This window comes from Sturnira hondurensis, unplaced genomic scaffold (assembly GCF_014824575.4).
Source record: "Sturnira hondurensis isolate 20B ecotype Veracruz unplaced genomic scaffold, ASM1482457v3 Scaffold0017418, whole genome shotgun sequence".
NCBI classification, from domain to species: domain Eukaryota; kingdom Metazoa; phylum Chordata; class Mammalia; order Chiroptera; family Phyllostomidae; genus Sturnira; species Sturnira hondurensis.
In genome coordinates, this window is record NW_028090049.1 from 393,709 (window position 1) to 411,304 (window position 17,596).

Genomic DNA, 17,596 nt, shown 5'->3' on the forward strand with positions numbered 1-17,596 from the left:
CTGAGTCCCCTTGTCCTCTGGGAGAAGCGCTTCCTAGCTCTAATCCCCTTAAACCTGAATACCTGATGGGAGGCATGCAGCTCCTTGTCTTGCTAGAGCCTGTCCTGGGGAAAAATCTGGCATCACAAAGAATTCCTGAAAAACCTGTGAAATCTGCTCTGCTAAGAGTGCTTTCACTCATATATTAAGGGTTCGAGCGGGAAACTCTAAAAGTGCTCTTCCTGAAAGACTCTGACTCAGATTATTGACTGTTTGATCCTTGCCACCCTGCATTCCTGTGTATTAAAGCCCAATAAAAGTCCTTGGAGGAAGGGGCCCAATGCCTTTTTCCCCTGAGAAACTGGCCACTGATCAAGGCTTTTTTCCTCTAGGAAACTGGCCACCTCCCCCCACCCCCAAGCAGATCACATCATGTCTCATTGATGTTTACTCTCATCTGTGGCACATGGGGGGGGGACTTGCAAGAAAAGTCACCCCCACAAACACATTTAACCTTTTTTCTTCATTATTCCCTCCCANTAGAGCCTGTCCTGGGGAAAAATCTGGCATTACAAAGAATTCCTGAAAAACCTGTGAAATCTGCTCTGCTAAGAGTGCTTTCACTCATATATTAAGGGTTCGAGCGGGAAACTCTAAAAGTGCTCTTCCTGAAAGACTCTGACTCAGATTATCGACTGTTTGATCCTTGCCACCCTGCATTCCTGTGTATTAAAACCCAATAAAAGTCCTTGGAGGAAGGGGCCCAATGCCTTTTTCCCCTGAGAAACTGGCCACTGCTCAAGGCTTTTTTCCTCTAGGAAACTGGCCACCTCCCCCCACCCCCAAGCAGATTACATCATGTCTCATTGATGTTTACTCTCATCTGTGGCACATGGGTGGGGGGGACTTGCGAGAAAAGTCACCCCCACAAACACATTTAACCTTTTTTCTTCATTATTCCCTCCCACCTCCCCTCTAAATACTGTCACTCTGTTTTTGATTTTAATGTCTCTGGTTCTATTATGATGCAGAAGGATTTTATAGCTTCCCAAGGACTGTACTCTAGAGGTTTACTTTGCAACTTCTCTTTATCCTAAATCCCCTGAAGGCTCACAATTCAGACCACTCCTGCCATATGGAATTGTCCTTCGAAATCTAGGGGGATACCTCAAAATGAGGACCCCTTCCCTTCTCAGATTTCAGGAGGGGACTCATCTCCAATAGGAAGGAAGTCACAAAAACACAACAAGGACATCAAATTCCTTTGCACCATTCTTTATTGGATTCAAGGTGCCTTTCATGCCAGGGAGATTGAGGTGGTATGAACTTGGAAGATAAGTACAAATGAAAATTCCATGGTCCCTGGTAGTTGAAGTTACACTGCTGGAATGGGTCACTGAAGCAGATAAAAGGAGACTGTGAGCCCTCCTGAAGACCATTATTGTAACATAACAAATTTGTATGTGATCAGGAAGCCACAATCTACTGTCTAACTCCTCACAGGGAGTCATTGCATAAAAATATCATGTGGGTTTGTCTTGTAAGCAAGCACAGGATCGTGGAAACACATAGACAGAGATTAAACCACAATAACTGGTGTTGGGTGGGACAGCAGATTCCATTTTCTAAAATAATACTTGATTTTCCTTTTTAAAGCTTGCACATCGATCTGCTTGTACACAGCTGCAGCGATCTTGTCAAGGACAAAAAGCAGCATCTCACTGATCACAAATGGACCCAGTGTGTCCAGGAGAAAAAGAGGTCGGTGCATTCCATACGCCTGTAATTTACGTCTTCCGATATCCCAGATCTTCTTCGCATAAAGTTGAGTGAAAGAACGCACTTTGTTCTTCATGCCTGGGGCCATTTTGAACTAACTCAGCAGGTCCTAATAAATAATGTAACACTGGCTTCCTCTGCCCTTGGTGGAAGCAATGCCTTCCCTGTAGGAGAGAGTCTGCCTTTTTTATAGAGGAGCAGTGGATAGAAACTGTGAGTCACTAGAAGTTTTGAGCCATTGGTGTGTGCCATGTCACCAAGGAAGAGATGTTTTCTAAACCTTGTTTCGCTGACAAGTAATTCTTTTTAGTAATGTAAGTTTAGGCTTCTAAGTTTGTACTGGTAGAGGAGCAGTGTATAGAACCTGTGAGTCAGGAGAAGTGTTGAGGTATTGGTGTGTGCCATGTCATCCAGGAAGAGGTGTTTTCTAAACCTTGTTTTGCTAACATGTACTTCTTTTTAGAAAATGTAAGGTTTGGCTTCTAAGCTTGTACTGGTATGCGTGGAGTGGATACAACCTATCAATCATGAAAAGTGTTGACCAATGGGTCTGTGACATGTCACCTGGGAAGAGATGTTTTCTATATTATATTATACTGACATGTAAGTCTTTTGAGTAAATGTAGCATTTGGCTTCTAAGCTTGTACAGAGAAACTTCCTCCCTTTATTGGAAGAAAGAGGAATCCAACTCACACTCTTTTCAGTGCATTTTTGATATTTGAATATTTGATATTCTTATTTCATCATAATATGTGTTATTCAAATTAGCCACATGTAAACTTTTGTTTCTTAAAATTCTTCGCCACCAAATTTTGACACATTTTCTCATCTTGCTCAGTCTGTCTCCTCTTAATTCTTTCAGAACGTGCCACAATGGGAGCTCTGTAATTTCTCTGCAGTTTCCTTAAAGCGCACGGATTTTCTTCCCATAGACCCCTTATTACTGAAAACATACAGTTTCTTTCTGACTGAATTTAAATTCTTTTTCTTAGGTGATTTAATCTCTAGTGGCATCTATCTGACAAGGAAGTCGTTATGCTTCCTTGGGTTAGCAAATGCGTGAATCAACATGATAACTGTTAGAAGCAGAGCCTTCCAAAGGAGGGGAGCCTAACTCATACTTTTTTCACTGGACCTTTCATATTTGCACAAAATTATATCATCAAAGACAGTATTCAGCTTGGCCACAGGGTAAATTGAGTTTCTTGAAATTCCTCTCCAGCAACCCTTCACAGCTTTTCTCATCTTCCTCAGTGTGTCTCTTCTCCAACCTCTCAGAAATAACCAAAATTAGAACCGTCCAACTTCTCTTCAATTTTCAGAAAGGTTAACAGTTCATTTTTCCTTGAGTGTTTTTTAAAAAATGTTAAACAATTCTATTACTAAACACATTTTTTTTTTACTTAAGTGAAATTCTGGGCTGTATATATAAAAGAGTCAACTCCCTCTTGAAATAAAAACATTAAAGTCCATAGCCCCTTCAATTTTCTCAAAATGTTAAAAAATAGTGTTACTAAACATATATGGTATGTTTTCAACATAACTGAATATTTTTTGCTCCTCAGAAAAGTCTCTTTTCTTTCAAGTTTTAAAACAGAGTTAACAATCCATTTTCCCCTCCATCATTCGAAATTAGGAGAACCTGATCCTGAAGACAAACAAGCAAGCAAAACAAAAGCAGAGACATTGAGATTAAGAAGAAACCAAAAGAAACTGGAGGAGAGATGGGAGGGGATTCCTCAGATAGGTTATGGAAAAGGGTTTTGAGGAACATCTATCCAGGACCCATGGAGAAAACAAAGGGTGGGAAGTTGAGAAGTGGAGATGATGGGGGTGGGGGTGAGTGGTGGGATGAACATGGAGACCAGTTGACCTGTGCAATAAGATATTTAAAACAATGTCACCTATTTGTATTATGAAGTACACACAGATTGTTTTTCAACTGAAGTGTAATTCTTTCCTCTTTAGAAAAGTCCATTTTCTCTTCAAATTTTTTTTACAAAAGTTAACTGTTTGTGTGTTTTTCCATTAAAAAAACCCTATTAAATAGTTCTATTACTGAAATGATACTGTTTGTGTCTAACTTATTTGAAATTCAGGAGTCTTTACAATGTGTACAACAGTCCATTCTTTTCTTACTTTTTCAAAGAGTGTCATGTGTCCATTTCCCCCTCAATGGCAAAAGAAATGTTCAAAAGGACATTGTTCAAAAGACACCACATATGGTGTCTTTTAACCTTCATGAACATTTTTTTTTTGTTCTGTAGAACTGTGCATTCTGTCTTCAACCTTTGAAACCATGTTAGCAGTTCATTTTCAGTTCCAGTAGTCAAAATAAGTGGAACGTAATCAACAGAAGCAGGAAGAAAAAGGATGAGCAAGACACTGAAAGTAAGAACACACTGAGATAAGCAGAGGGGAGGTGGGAGGGGATGAAGGGTGGGGAGAAGGAAGGGTGTTTGAGGAACATGCATGAAGGACACAAGGGGAAAACCAAAGGAAGGGAGGTGAATGTTGGGAAGTGGGCTTGACTGAGGTCGTAGGAGTGGTGGTGGGGGGAAGTGGAGACAGGTGTACTGGAACAACAATAAAGCATTTGACGCCAATGTTTCAAAATTCTCTGCTATACACGTATGGTTTATTTTTCACTTAATGAAGAGGTTGTGTTGTTAGGAACAGCCCATTTTTCCTTCAAGTTTTAGAAACATGTTAAAAAGCTCTCTTACTCAAAACATATAGTTTCTTATGAAAGTAATTGAAATTCTCTGCTCTTAGGCCCTTTAGTCTCTGAGGTCACATAACAAGTAAGCAACTACCATTCTTTAGGTTAGTAAGAGGAGGAATTAACATCATTACTCTTAAAAGCAGAATCTGTCATTGGCCAATGCATACACAGAAGTTTAAAAGACACATAATTTTTGCTCTTAAAACTCTAGTTACTGATAAACTTGTTCAATTTTTTTAATGTGATGAAGTGAGGTGCGCTGGGCCAATAAAACAGCACAGCTGTCAGGGTGACCAGTTTACAGTGTGTCCCCTGTGGGTTGTGTTGTGTATCCGCCATCCAGAGTGGCATCTCCACTCACCACCATTTCTGTCCGCTCTAACCTTTCCTGCCTGGTCCACATGCCTGCCCTTCCACAGTCAGCACACTGGTGTCTGAGTGCCAGCTTCTTTTTCTAATTCCTTATGGTATCACTATATTCCTCCAAGGCATCGAGGAAAGACCATAGCTCCTTGTTCCCTTTTTCATTTTATTCTCTTGAGCAACTTCAGGGAAGTGCTCAAGTCCTGCCATCCCCAGAGAAGAACCCAGGCTCAACTGAGCAGGATGTGAGCAAAGTGTTACTCTTCAGAGCCAAAGAGGCTTCCTGAAATGCCACTGGGAGACGATGGCCAATGAGAAGCAGGAGGAGGTGGTGGCCAGGCTTATGTAAGGGAGTCTTTGGAGCTGGGGCAGGGTTCTCAGTTTCAGTTCTTCAGTGGCCCAGATGGCACAGTTGCTCAGTGCTGGGGTTGGCTCTGGTGGTCGCAGTGCCTCTTTTGCCTCAGAAAGGCCTTTAGAGCCCAGAGCTTCAAGCCCCACTGCAGCCAATGTTCCATGTAAGAAGGTGTTGAGAGGTGCAAGGCGACGTTCTGGGACCCTGAAGGAAGGCTGAGGAAGACGCCCGTGCAAGGTGAGGGGACTCGGGGCAGGGATGGAGGTTGAAATGGCCTTAGTGTGTTCAGTGCCAAGACTAAGCCTCAAATGGAGAGAGAGTGGGAAAAATCTAGACAGATGAGGTGTGTGACAGATGAGGGCCAGACGGTTCTTGACTGTGGCCGACCCAGAGGAACCTGGAAAGGATGGGAGGGGAAGAGAGAGACCAAGCAAGAGAGGGTGAGCTGGGTAGAATAAGCCCATGGAGGCGAATCTGAAGGGTAGGAATAATGAACGTTGCAGGGATTGGCACTGCTTGTCCACACTTTTCTCTCCTCCCGCACACAGGGGCCTCAGTGGAGTCCCACTCTGTGGAAAGGGCAGGTCTGAAAGGTGCCTTGAGGAGGTCAGAGGGGCTTGTCCAGAGCATAGGTTCCCGTGCCAAGGGCTGTCCTGACAGTTGTGGGGGAGGAGGAGGTTCAAGAACTCAGAGCGTCATGCTCCCCCTTTCCTGAGCCTACCTTGTTCCTTGAGTCTTTCTGCCCCCAAGACCCTGCTCGTGGCCCCGTGGATGTCTCCTCCTTCCCCGTGGGGGCCATTTCAGGCCGGCGCCTCCATCTTGTGGTCCTGGTCCTGTCAGTGTGGAAATCCCCTTTACAGGCACCAGGTTCTGTTGTCGTGGCCACACCCTCTGCTCTCCACACTGGAGCAGGAGGTTTCTCAAGAGTCCTGAGTACTGGACTCTAGAGCTTCATCTTTGAAACTTCTCTAGTTTACAAATCATGAGAAGGGTGTCGGCAGAGACAGCTCCCGCCCCACAGAGAGGCCCTCCGGGCACCCGCACCCATCCCCTGCTCAGAAAGCAGGCCAGGGGCTCACCTCCCTAATGGGAAGGGAGTCACCACAGAACAGCAAGGATACCACAGGCTTTTTGCACCATTCTTTTATTTTCTGGGCTTCAAGGTGCCTCTCATGCCAGGGAGGTGGGGGTGGTGGGGTAAAGGAAGCCAGTCCCAGAACCAAAATTCCGTGCTTCCTAGCAACTGAAGGTGCTGGCAGGAACAACTTGGGGAAGCCAATAGAAAGGAGACTGGGGGCCCTCCTGAAGACCATTATTGTAACATAGCAAATTTGTATGTGATGAGGAAGCCACAATCTACTGTCTAACTCCTCACGGGGAGTCATTGCATAAAAATATCATGTGGGTTTGTCTTGAAAGCAAGCACAGGATCGTGGAAACACATAGACAGAGATTAAACCACAATAACTGGTGTCGTGTGGGACGGCAGATTCCGTTTTCTAAAATAATACTTGATTTTCCTTTTTAAAGCTTGCACATCGATCTGCTTGTACACAGCTGCAGCGATCTTGTCAAGGACAAAAAGCAGCATCTCACTGATCACAAATGGACCCAGTGGGTCCAGGAGAAAAAGAGGTAGGTGCATTCCATACACCTGTAATTTATGTCTTCCGATATCCCAGATCTTCTTCGCATAAAGTTGAGTGAAAGAACGCACTTTGTTCTTCATGCCCGGGTCCATTTTGAACTAACCCAGCAGGTCCCAATGAGGCATGTAACACTCACGTCCTCTGCCCTTGTTGGAAGCAATGCCTTCCCTGTAGGAGAGAGAGAGTCTGCCTTTTTATAGAGGAGCAGTGCCTAGAACCTGTGAGTCAAGAAATGTTTTGAGCCATTGTAGTGTGCCATGGAATAGGTAATTTTTTAAACCCTTTGCTGACATGTAATTATTTTTAGAGAATGTAAGTTTGGCTTCTAAGTTGTCCTGGTAGAGTAGCAGTCCATAGTACCTGTGAGTCATGAAATGTTTTGAGCCATTGTAGTGCGGATGTAGGCCAGGAATAGGTAATTTTTTAAACCCTTTGCTGACATGTAATTATTTTTAGAGAATATAAGTTTGGCTTCTAAGGTGTCCTGGTAGAGTAGCAGTCCATAGTACCTGTGAGTCATGAAATGTTTTGAGCCATTGTAGTGTGGATGTAGGCCAGGAATAGGTAATTTTTTAAACCCTTTGCTGACATGTAATTATTTTTAGAGAATGTAAGTTTGGCTTCTAAGGTGTCCTGGTAGAGTAGCAGTCCATAGTACCTGTGAGTCATGAAATGTTTTGAGCCACTGTAGTGTGCCATGTAGGCCAGGAATAGGTAATTTTTTAAACCCTTTGCTGACATGTAATTATTTTTAGAGAATGTAAGTTTGGCTTCTAAGGTGTCCTGGTAGAGTAGCAGTCCATAGTACCTGTGAGTCATGAAATGTTTTGAGCCATTGTAGTGTGCCATGTAGGCCAGGAATAGGTAATTTTTTAAACCCTTTGCTGACATGTAATTATTTTTAGAGAATAGGAATAGGTAATTTTTTAAACCCTTTGCTGACATGTAATTATTTTTAGAGAATGTAAGTTTGGCTTCTAAGGTGTCCTGGTAGAGTAGCAGTCCATAGTACCTGTGAGTCATGAAAAGTTTTGAGCCCTTGGTGTGTGCCATGTCACCCAGGACTAGATGTTTTCTAAACCTTGTTTTGGTGACATGTAAGTAGTTTTAGAAAATGTAAGGTTTGGCTTCTAAGCTTGTACTGGTAGAGGAGCAGTGGATAGAACCTGTCAATCATGAGAAGTTTTGAGCAATGGGTGTGTGCCACCTCACCCAGAAAGAGGTGTTTTCTAAACCTTGTTTCGCTTACAGGTAATTATTTTTAGAAAATGTAGGATTTGGCTTCTAAGCTTGTACTGGTAGAGGGTTAGTGGATACATCTTATCCATCACCAGAGGTTTGAAGCAATGTTTGCATGGGAAATCTCACAGGAAAGGATGTTTTCTAAACCTTGTTCCACTGACACGTAATGCTTCTCCTAAAACCTAGCATTTGGCTTCTAAAGTTGTTCTGGTAGAGCATTAGTGCATACATGTTATCCCTCACTAGACGTGTTGAGCAATGCATGGGTGCCTCATGACCTAGGAAGGGATGTTTTCCAAACCTTGTTCCACCCACACGTAATTCTTTTCAGAAAACACACAGTTTGGATTCTAAGCTTGTACGTCGTAACTTCCTTCGTTTATTGGAAAGAAGAGAAATCCAAGTCACACTCTTTTCAGTGTATTTTTGGTATTTGAGTATTTGATATTCTTATTGCATCATCATATGTGTTATTCAACTTAACCACATGTAAAATTTTGTTTCTTAAAATTCCTCACCACCAAATATTGGCACATTTTCTCATCTTGCTCAGTCTGTCTCCTCTTAACTCTTTCAGAATTTGACACATTGGGAGCGATGTAATTCCTCTGCGGTTTTCTTAATGCACATGGATTTCCTTCCCATAGAGCTTTTATTAGTGAAAACATACAGTTTCTTTCTGACTGAATTTAAATTCTTTTCTCTTAGGCGTTTTAATGTCTAGCGACAGGTATCTGACAAGGAAGCGGCAAAGCTTCCTTAGGTGAGCGAATGCATGAATCATCATGATAACTGTTAGAAACAGAATCTTTCACGGGCACATATTTGTGCAGTGTTTAGGGAAAGAGAATTCTTGCTTCAAAAACATTGTTTATTGAGGTACTGGTGTCACGTCTTTGAATGGGATGAACTGAGGTGACCTTAGTCAGTAGAGTAGCACAGGTGTCAGGTCGACCAACCCACAGTGTGTCCCCTGTGTGTTGTGTTGTGCGTCCACCATCCTGAGCAGAGTCTTCTCCCACCACCATTCGTGTCCTTTCCACCTATTGTGTGCCTCCCCCACCCGCCTGCCCTTCCAAAGCACACTGTTTTCCGTGTCCAAATTTCGGTCTCTAATTCCTTATGGGACCCTTAAATTCCTTCAATGTGTCAAAAAACAAACAAACAAACAAAAATCCAAAGACCTTAATTTCTGGCTTTCTCGGTGGTTTTGTTCTCTTTTAGAAGTTCGGGGAATTGCTCAAATTCCGCATCCGCAGGATTGAGGGAAACAAAATCCTCTGTTTCCCATGAAATTTTGTCAGGGTCTCTTCTTTGACGCTTCGTATTGTTTTCAAGACACTTTCATGCGTGCACATCAGTTCCTCTTCTCTGATGAAATAACGTTCTCAGGAAATCTTGTTGTGATGCAGATTCACACCAGAGTTTCTGGTGTGTTTGGCCTCACTCATTACATCTTTGTTTGATCTGATGTGGAAGTACACTGCTTGTTTCCTGCTGGAGGTATGAGATCGCTGAAGAATTTCCAAGCCAAGTCACTTGTCTCACTGCAAACATCACTGTTTCCAATTCACGGAATTTGGGGTGAAATTTGTTGCTGGGGCAACTGTCTGCCCTCTATCTTGAACAGAATGCTTCATGATTTTGGAGGTGCTAACCCCATGGTCTACCTTAATGGATGCCTTCTTCTGTTTCCCATTGCCCCAAAACACGAAGAAGAATTCAGCGACTCATCAGTTCATGCTGAAGTGTTTGGATACACTCAAAAGAGGTGGAGTGCAATGGTTTTTCTCATCCAAATGCTACGTTTATGAGAAAGCACCTTTGTGTCCAGATGAATGGACGTCGGCCTCATCTCGGGGAAAGGGTGGGGGTTGTTAGAGGTCTCGTCTCACAGTTAGCCCGACCAGAAGTGGAATAGCATCCTTGGCTGGGTAGGAGCCCCCGAGGCCATAGCAGCTCTGCAGTGTTCGTGGGCACACAGGTTGAAAAATTGCTGTTTCTAGGGGCACAGAAAGAAGCTCAGGACTCAGGCAGGTGGTCCTGAGGGACAGGCCAAATGGGATAGAGTGGCAAGCATAAGGTGAAGAGGGGATTCAGATTCAGCCGAGGCCGGAGATTTATAGATTGAGCGAGGTCTGGAAAATGACATGAGGTCTCCGCGGAGACAGAAAGCTTGAGCTGAGTGTGTGAGCCAGTTCTGAAAAGGAATTGAGTCGCCCCGGCCACTGTGGACTAGTTGGTAGGAGCATTGTCCCGAATCTGAAAGATTGTTGGTTCCATAGGTGGTTTGCGTGGTTCTGATGCTCGGTCCAGGTGCGAACAAGAGGCAACCCATCGATGATTTTCTCTGACATTGACGTTTCCTTCTCTTCTTTCCTCTCTGTGTGAAAGATGCAGGGACTAAATGTCCACGGGACGTCAAAATGTTCATAGCGCTACAGTTTACAATAACCAAGTGGTGCAAGCAACCTAAGTGCCCATGAGTGAATGAATGAATCAGAACACTGTGGTCCACTTGCTCCATGGAATACTCCGCAACAGAAAGAAAGAAAGCACTCCTCCTTTTTTGTGACAACATGGATGTGTCTGCAGAGGATCCTGTTAAGTGAAATGAGACAGGCCGGGAAAGACAAATGACACATGGTCACAGCTACAGGGGGAAGCTAATCAACAAGCAAACACGCAAGCAAAATACAACCCCGGACCGTGAAATGAAGAACAAAAGGACAGTAACGAGAGTGGAGGTGGGAGGAGATAGTGGGGGGAAAGAGGGAGGGGTTTTCAGGAATATTTACCAAGGGCACAGGGACAATACCAAAGGGCAGGAAGATCGAGGGTGGGAGGTTAGGATGAGTGGTACGGGGGGAGTCGAGGAGGGAAATTGGGACCACTGTACCTGAACAACAATGAAAAATGTAAAAAGTAAAAGGCAGTTCAACTGCTTTTCTTTCAAAAGAACTACAAAAGCAAAACCAAACTTTAAAAGCAAGCTGTGAGTCGTGTGTTATTATGTGGAGCTGAAGTGGTTTCCTGAACTGCCAGGGGAGGAGAATGGCCAATGACCAGCTGTGGGAGGTGGCGGAGAGACACCTCCAACACAGTTGTTTTTTTTTGTTTGTTTTTTTTTAGCCGGGTGGGGCAGGCGTTCCAGTTTCAGTGTTTCACTGGCCGAGACTGCACAGCTGCTGGAAGCTGGGTCCGGTTGCTGGTGAGGGCAGTCCTTCTCTCTCTGGGTCAGAAAGGCAATGTCGACCCCCGATGTTCAAGCCGCAGAACAGCCCATTCCATGTAAGCAGATTTTGACATGTGTGAGGAAACCTTGCGGAGATCCTGTGGGAAGGCTGAAGGAAAGACCTGTGCAAGGTGAGGTGTAAGGGCAGGGCTGCAGGGTGAGAGGCTTTGGAGTGTTCGGAACTGAGGTGAACCTAAAAATGGGTGGAGGGGCAGGCGCAGGGGACCCCAAACAAGGAAGAGTGTAGAGTGCAGTGTGCATTGCCTCCGAGCTTGTGGAACATTTGTGGTTTGGGGCAGGGTGCCCAAGCCTAAAGAATTTGGGCTGTGAGAAAGCCGATCAATGTGCAAAAGGCAGAGAATGAAGAGGTGGGTGCTGAGGGTGAAAGAAGAGTTTGGGGTGTTCACTGCCCAGGAGAACATAGGCAGAGAAGGTGGGTGTGAGACAAAAGGCAAAGTGTTCTTGAGTGTGAGGTGACGCAGACACGGGCCTGCGGTGCCTGTGGCATCATTGATGATCCACGAGATAAACTCACACAGACTACTGTGGAGGAATTCCTTCCAGGGGAGGAAAAGGAATGGCAAGGCTAGTCCCTCGAGTGGGGAGCGCCTCGAATGGGCCTGGCAAGCTTAGCTCCTGCCAGGGAGATAAGCTTTGTCTCCTTAGCGGCTTATGGTCCTAAGGTCACTGGGGCAGTCATAGCCATGGGGGGTGGGGGGGTGAGGGTTACAGCTGCTGAAATCGGGCAGGGCGCTTCCCAACAGTGGAGAGCCCAGAGGAACCCGAGAAGGGTGGCTGGAGAAGAATTGGTTAAATAAGGGGGGACAGATGAAGAGAGGGCAAGTCACGGAGGTGAATTTCAGTGTTAGGAATCACTTTTCAGGGGTTGACACTGCTTGTGCAGTTTTCTTTGCTCGGGCTAGAAGGGGGTTTAGTGGAGTCTCACCTTGTTAAAACTGAAGGTCTGAAAGGTCCCTTTGGGACGGCGGAGGGGCTGGTCAGGTCCACACTGTCCCGCAGCCAAGGTCTGTGCTTACACTTCTGCTGGTAGTTTCTGAAACCTAGTGCTTCATGTTCCCCCCTTCTTGGCGCTAACCTGTTCCTGGAGACTTATTGTCCCGAGAAGCTGTTCAGGGCCCTTGGCGGATCTGACTTTCCCGAGGCGGCCGTTTCATGTTGTCTTCCTCAAGAGTGGAAATGCCCTTACCCAGCGTAGGGAACTGTACTCATGGCCACCTCCTCCGCCCTCTATACTGAAGCCGGCGGGGTTTCTTCCCCCCACATTTTTTCATTGTATTTCAAGTATATCTGTTTCCGTTTACCCCCAACGCCTCCTCCCCTTCACATTCCACTCATCTTCGGTTTCCCCACTTGACCCTACTCCGCCCGCCCTTTGTTTTAGTCCCTGTGTACCTTATACATGTTCCTAAAAACCTTTTAACCTTTCCCCTCATTGTCCCCTCTCACCCCCCCTCTGGATTCTCTCAGTCCGTTTTTAGAATCAATGCCTGTGTTTCTGTTTTGACGGGGGAGGTGTTTGCAGGCTCCTGAGAACTGGAGTGTAGGAGGTGACTTTGACACTTCTCTTTCTGCTACATCCCCAGAGGGCTCACCATCCAGACCACTCCTGCCCCATGGAGCTGTCCTCTCAACCCCTGGGGGCTTCCCTTCTGAATGGGAGCCCACCGAGGCTCAGAAGCTGAGCCAGGGACTCGACCCCCAAATGGGAAGGAAGTCACCACAGAACCACAACGACACAGCATTTCTGTTGCCTAAATCATTTATTTGGTCCCTTTCAAGGTGGCTTTCTTGTCAGGGTGGTGGAGTTGGTATGACAATGAAATCTAAGATCAGCATTGAAATTCCATGGTCTCTGGCAGTTGAAGGTGTAGTGCAGGGGTGAGTTGGGGGAGGGAATGCAGATGAGAGGGTGTGCTGTCCTCTAGACCAGGAGTTTAACCTCACCTGTTTACGGAGAGTGAAGGAGCCCCAATCTCCTCTTTGAATTCTTCAGAGGGTATCGCCTCATAAAAACAGTATGTCGGGGTGTATTGTAAGCATTCACAAGATTGTGTAAAGATAAGCTGGCTTCATAGGCAGAGCTTACCTGGACAGTCCGTTTCCAGGTCACAGGACCCCTCAGTTTTCTGAAATGATATGTGATGTTCTTTTTTAAAGCCTTCAAATCTACTTCATTGTAGGAAGCTTCAGTGTCTTGACAGCTGCATCAGCAGCATTTCTATGATTAGAGGTGGATCCAGTAGGTACAAGAGATAAAGGTTGTACCGCATACCCCATTTCTGTAATTGATGTCTTACTAAACTTCATGTCCTATTTGAGCAATAAGGAGTGAGGCCACACACTGCATTCTCCATTCCCAGTCCTACTTTAAATGAAGTTAATTTATACTAATAATGTAACACTTGGTGCATTGTGCTTAGTGGAAGCAATGCCCTCACTGTAGGAGATCGGCCTTTTTTATAGAGGAGCATTGGACAGAACTCATCCTTCGTGAGAAGTGTTGAGCAATGCGCGTGTGTCACACCACCCAGGAACAGTTGTTTTCTTGACTCTGTTTCAGCTGACACAGAACTTTTTTCATAAAACATAGGATTTGGCTTCATAGGATTTGTACTCATGTAGTGATGGACACTTGGGTGCCTCCCCAATATTGGCTTTTGTAAATAACACTGATGATCATAGGTATGCATATATTCTTGAAAATTAATTTTTGGCTCCTTCAGATACATTCCCATTATAAAATTTCTGGGTCATAATGGATTTACATTTTTAATTTTTTGAGGTTTTTATACTGCTTTCCACAGTGACTTAACCTATCATAACTGCCACTACCAGTGCACTTATGTTCCAATTTCTCCTTTTCCATCCCAACGTTTCTTGTTTGTTGATTTATTAGTTAATCGTAGTCATTCTGACAGGTGTGAGGTTTTAACTCATTGTGGTTTAGTTTGAAGTTTTCCAGTGATTAGTGAGTTGAGTGTATTTCCATATGTCTATTAGCCATGTGCGTATCTTCGTTGAAGAAATTTCTATTCAGGTTCTTTGACATTTTTTAAGTGATTTTTTAATGTTGATTTGTATAAGTTCTTTAAAATTTTTGCATATTTATCTTTTATTGAATGCATCTTTGGTAAATAGATTCTTTAACTCTCTGGGTTATCATTTCATTTTGTTAAGAGTTTGTTGTGAAAAAATTTTTTTGTTTGATGTACTTTCATTTCCTTTTTTCCTTCTGTTCTTTTTGTTGCCTGAGTAGTATACATAAAAATAAATATTTTGCTATGAGGAGTGTCAGTCATTATACTGCCCACATTTTAAACAAATTTTAGAGTTTTGAGTGTAACATTTAAGGCATCAATTTATTTTGAGATCATTCTTGTTTATGGAGTAAGAAAGTGATGTAGGTTAATATTTTGCATTTATCTTTACAGTTTTTCCAAAACTGGAAAAAAGGAACAGAATCTGCTCTGGAGCCTGTGGAGAAAATGAGGTCTTACCCGTAACTTTGATTTCAATTTCTGGCTTCTAGAGTGTCAGAGAACGAGCTTCTTTTCTTCTAAGCCGTTTAGTTTGTAGAAATTTATTGTGGCAGCCACAGGAATATAATGCACTGACCCCTCAAGACAACAGAGACCACCTTTCAGTACAAACAGACATCTCTGTCTCCCAGTACTAACTTCAGAGCCTTGCAGGTCCTGTGGGAACTGAGGAGAAATCTAAGCACCCAGGGGTGTCACATCCCCAGTTCCACTGCTACATCGGTCACCCTGTTTTTGGTCTGAGCCCCTTTGGGTCATCTGTTGCACAAGCACCATCCCCGATTCGCTCGTCCATCGTGCACTCAGATGCTGACACCTCCTGTGCAGAGGAGCTTCCCTCACCCCTGGACTCTGGTCCCCGCTGAGGAAACAGGACCCAGGCTGGACACTTTCCCTGGAAACCATGACTTCCAGAATAAGCTGATGGTGCTGTCACCTCTAGTGGGGGACGTTTAGGGGATGGTTTTTGGTGTTTCTTTTGTAGAGCAATTATGTTCTTAAACACACAGTCAATGTGTTTAGTTTATCTTTATTTGATGCTAAAATCATCTCAAATTTTGTCAGGGATTTGATCAGAGCAAAATACCTACCTAACGAAAGAGCCCCAAATGTGAAATATTTGAAGAAAGAGAACCTTTCAACTGGGTGTTTAAGGCACTCAGAGATTTCAATTTCCGTGGGTTTTCATGGCTTGGGTCAATGGGCAATTCACAGGAAGGAGAAGCTCATTCATTTGTCCCTTGAGGCTGGGCTGGCAATCTGTGTGGTCACGTTGTCACTCAGAAAGGCCTGTGTTAGGGTTAATGCTCTGCTTTTAATTCTTAGTTTTAAACATGGTGCCCTGAATTTCTTTGCTTCTACCTGAAATTTATGTCGCTGGTCCTGGCTCTAAGTTGGACCTCTCGTAATTGCTGGGCTCCTGTTTACCCATGGACAAAGCCAAAGGAGGGCAGAATTGAGGGTGGGTGGTGGGGGTGGGTGGCGTGGGGAGAGTGGTGGAGGGAAACTGGAGACAACTGTACTTGAGAAGGATAAAAAAATAAATAAATAAATTGCCTAAGGAGATGTCAGGGAAACGGAAAAAAAAAAAGTGTGCCGCCACCAGCGGGTGCAATATGCACTATAGCCACCAGAGGGCGGCACTACACCGGGTAACCTGGTAAGCCATGGTCGCTGTCTGTGAGGAGTTCGCTTTTCCTATTTTGTTTGTTCTCACGGGACTATGTAACTTTCTTCTCCAAAGCCCCAGCTTAGACAGGAAATATTCTCCATCCCTGATGTAGTTCAGAGATGAAAATTTTTGACTTTACAATTCAAGGGAAATGGGGAAAAAATCACAGACTGTTGGATCAAATGTAAATAGCATAAAAATAGACATAAAATCCACATTAAATATTGGTCTTAGGCAAATACCGGCAAGACAGGACGGGAAGAATGAGTGTGTGGTGTAGGGATGGAGTAGAAGCCAGCTGAGTCCTCATCGTTCAAGACGGATTATTTCAGGTAATACATAATGTGAAATGTCGGTGAAAAATCACCTCAAACCGTTCTGAGACGACTTTAGTTCCATCCTGGGGAAGGAACTGCTGCTGTTTGGGGCACATGCTCTCCGCATGACTCAGGTCCCAGACCTGTGATCACTTTGAACAAACACAGTGAAACGCAGAGCTCACCACAGCAACAGCTGGTGGTGTCACAAATGCAGGTGAGACCATCCAACAGGAGGAAGCTGGGAACTCCCACCCAACAGGAGGAAGGGGGAGTTAAAACCTCCGCGGGTTTTCGGTGATTCGCCTGAAAATAAAATGCTTACTCTGTGTAAGCCTTATGCACCTAGTTAATACTCCTCCAAGAAGCCCAAACTTCTTGACTCATGAAAGTGTATGACCCACGATGAAGATGCACCTGTTCTCTCTTATTTATTTATTTTTAGAGGGGAAGGAGAGAGGGAGAGAAACATCAATGTATGGTTGCCTTTTGTGCGTCCCCTGCTGGTAGTTAGCGTGCAAGGAACCGGCCTGCAACCCAGGCATGTGCCCTGACTGGGAATCGAACCGCGATCGTCTGGTTCGCAGGCCCGTGCTCAATCCACTGAGCTATGCCAGCCAGGGCTGTTCTCTCTTTTTTAACATTAGAGACAAGTAATTTAAAAACAACAACAACCATCGCTTCTCGGCCTTTTGGCTAAGATCAAGTGTAGTATCTGTTCTTATCAGTTTAAAAAAAACAACAACCGTATTTTGACAAGATATGTGCATTTGATGTTTATTCCAGCATTATTCACAATAACTGGATATATAAAAACAACTCACACGCCCATTAAGGAATGAAAGGATAAAAATGCGGCATAATAACATAACAATGGAAAAGCGGGGATCTTCTCATTTTTGGCCACATGGGTGGAGTCCGAGCGCATTACGCTAAATGAGGTAAGACAGATTGTGAAGACAAGTGTTGTATGGTACTCCTTACAGATGAAATCAATCACAAACAGTTACACGTGTAAGGCACAGCAGAGTGGCAGCTGTGTGAAGGGGGATGGGAGCAAAGGTACAATCTTGAAATGAGTAGTAAACAAGCCACAGGGAACGGATGCACATTATAATGTATAGGATAATATTAGTGCACTCTCTATATGTAATACGTCCATGTTCCTACATTGACAGTCATATGACAGTGGGCAAATGTACCCAAGGAACACATTTACCTCT

General features: G+C 44.3%; 3 long non-coding RNA genes and 1 pseudogene across 3 annotated transcripts; 3 read left to right on the plus strand and 1 right to left on the minus strand.

Moving 5' to 3' along the window:
• Positions 1-1,653: 1,653 nt before the first annotated feature.
• LOC119002120 (uncharacterized) lies at positions 1,654-3,817 on the plus strand. The gene is made up of 2 exons (XR_005069687.1): positions 1,654-1,740; positions 3,396-3,817. It is a non-coding gene; the product is annotated as an uncharacterized LOC119002120 (long non-coding RNA).
• A 2,125-nt stretch (positions 3,818-5,942) lies between these two features.
• Positions 5,943-13,086, minus strand: LOC119002119 (uncharacterized). Its single transcript, XR_005069686.1, has 3 exons — positions 13,043-13,086; positions 9,154-9,157; positions 5,943-6,282 (listed from the first exon to the last, which is right to left on the minus strand). It is a non-coding gene; the product is annotated as an uncharacterized LOC119002119 (long non-coding RNA).
• LOC119002121 (uncharacterized) lies at positions 11,643-14,832 on the plus strand. Its single transcript, XR_005069688.1, has 3 exons — positions 11,643-11,870; positions 14,633-14,636; positions 14,820-14,832. It is a non-coding gene; the product is annotated as an uncharacterized LOC119002121 (long non-coding RNA).
• Positions 14,833-17,049: 2,217 nt separating this feature from the next.
• LOC119002129 (uncharacterized) lies at positions 17,050-17,197 on the plus strand (annotated as a pseudogene).
• Positions 17,198-17,596: the final 399 nt, after the last annotated feature.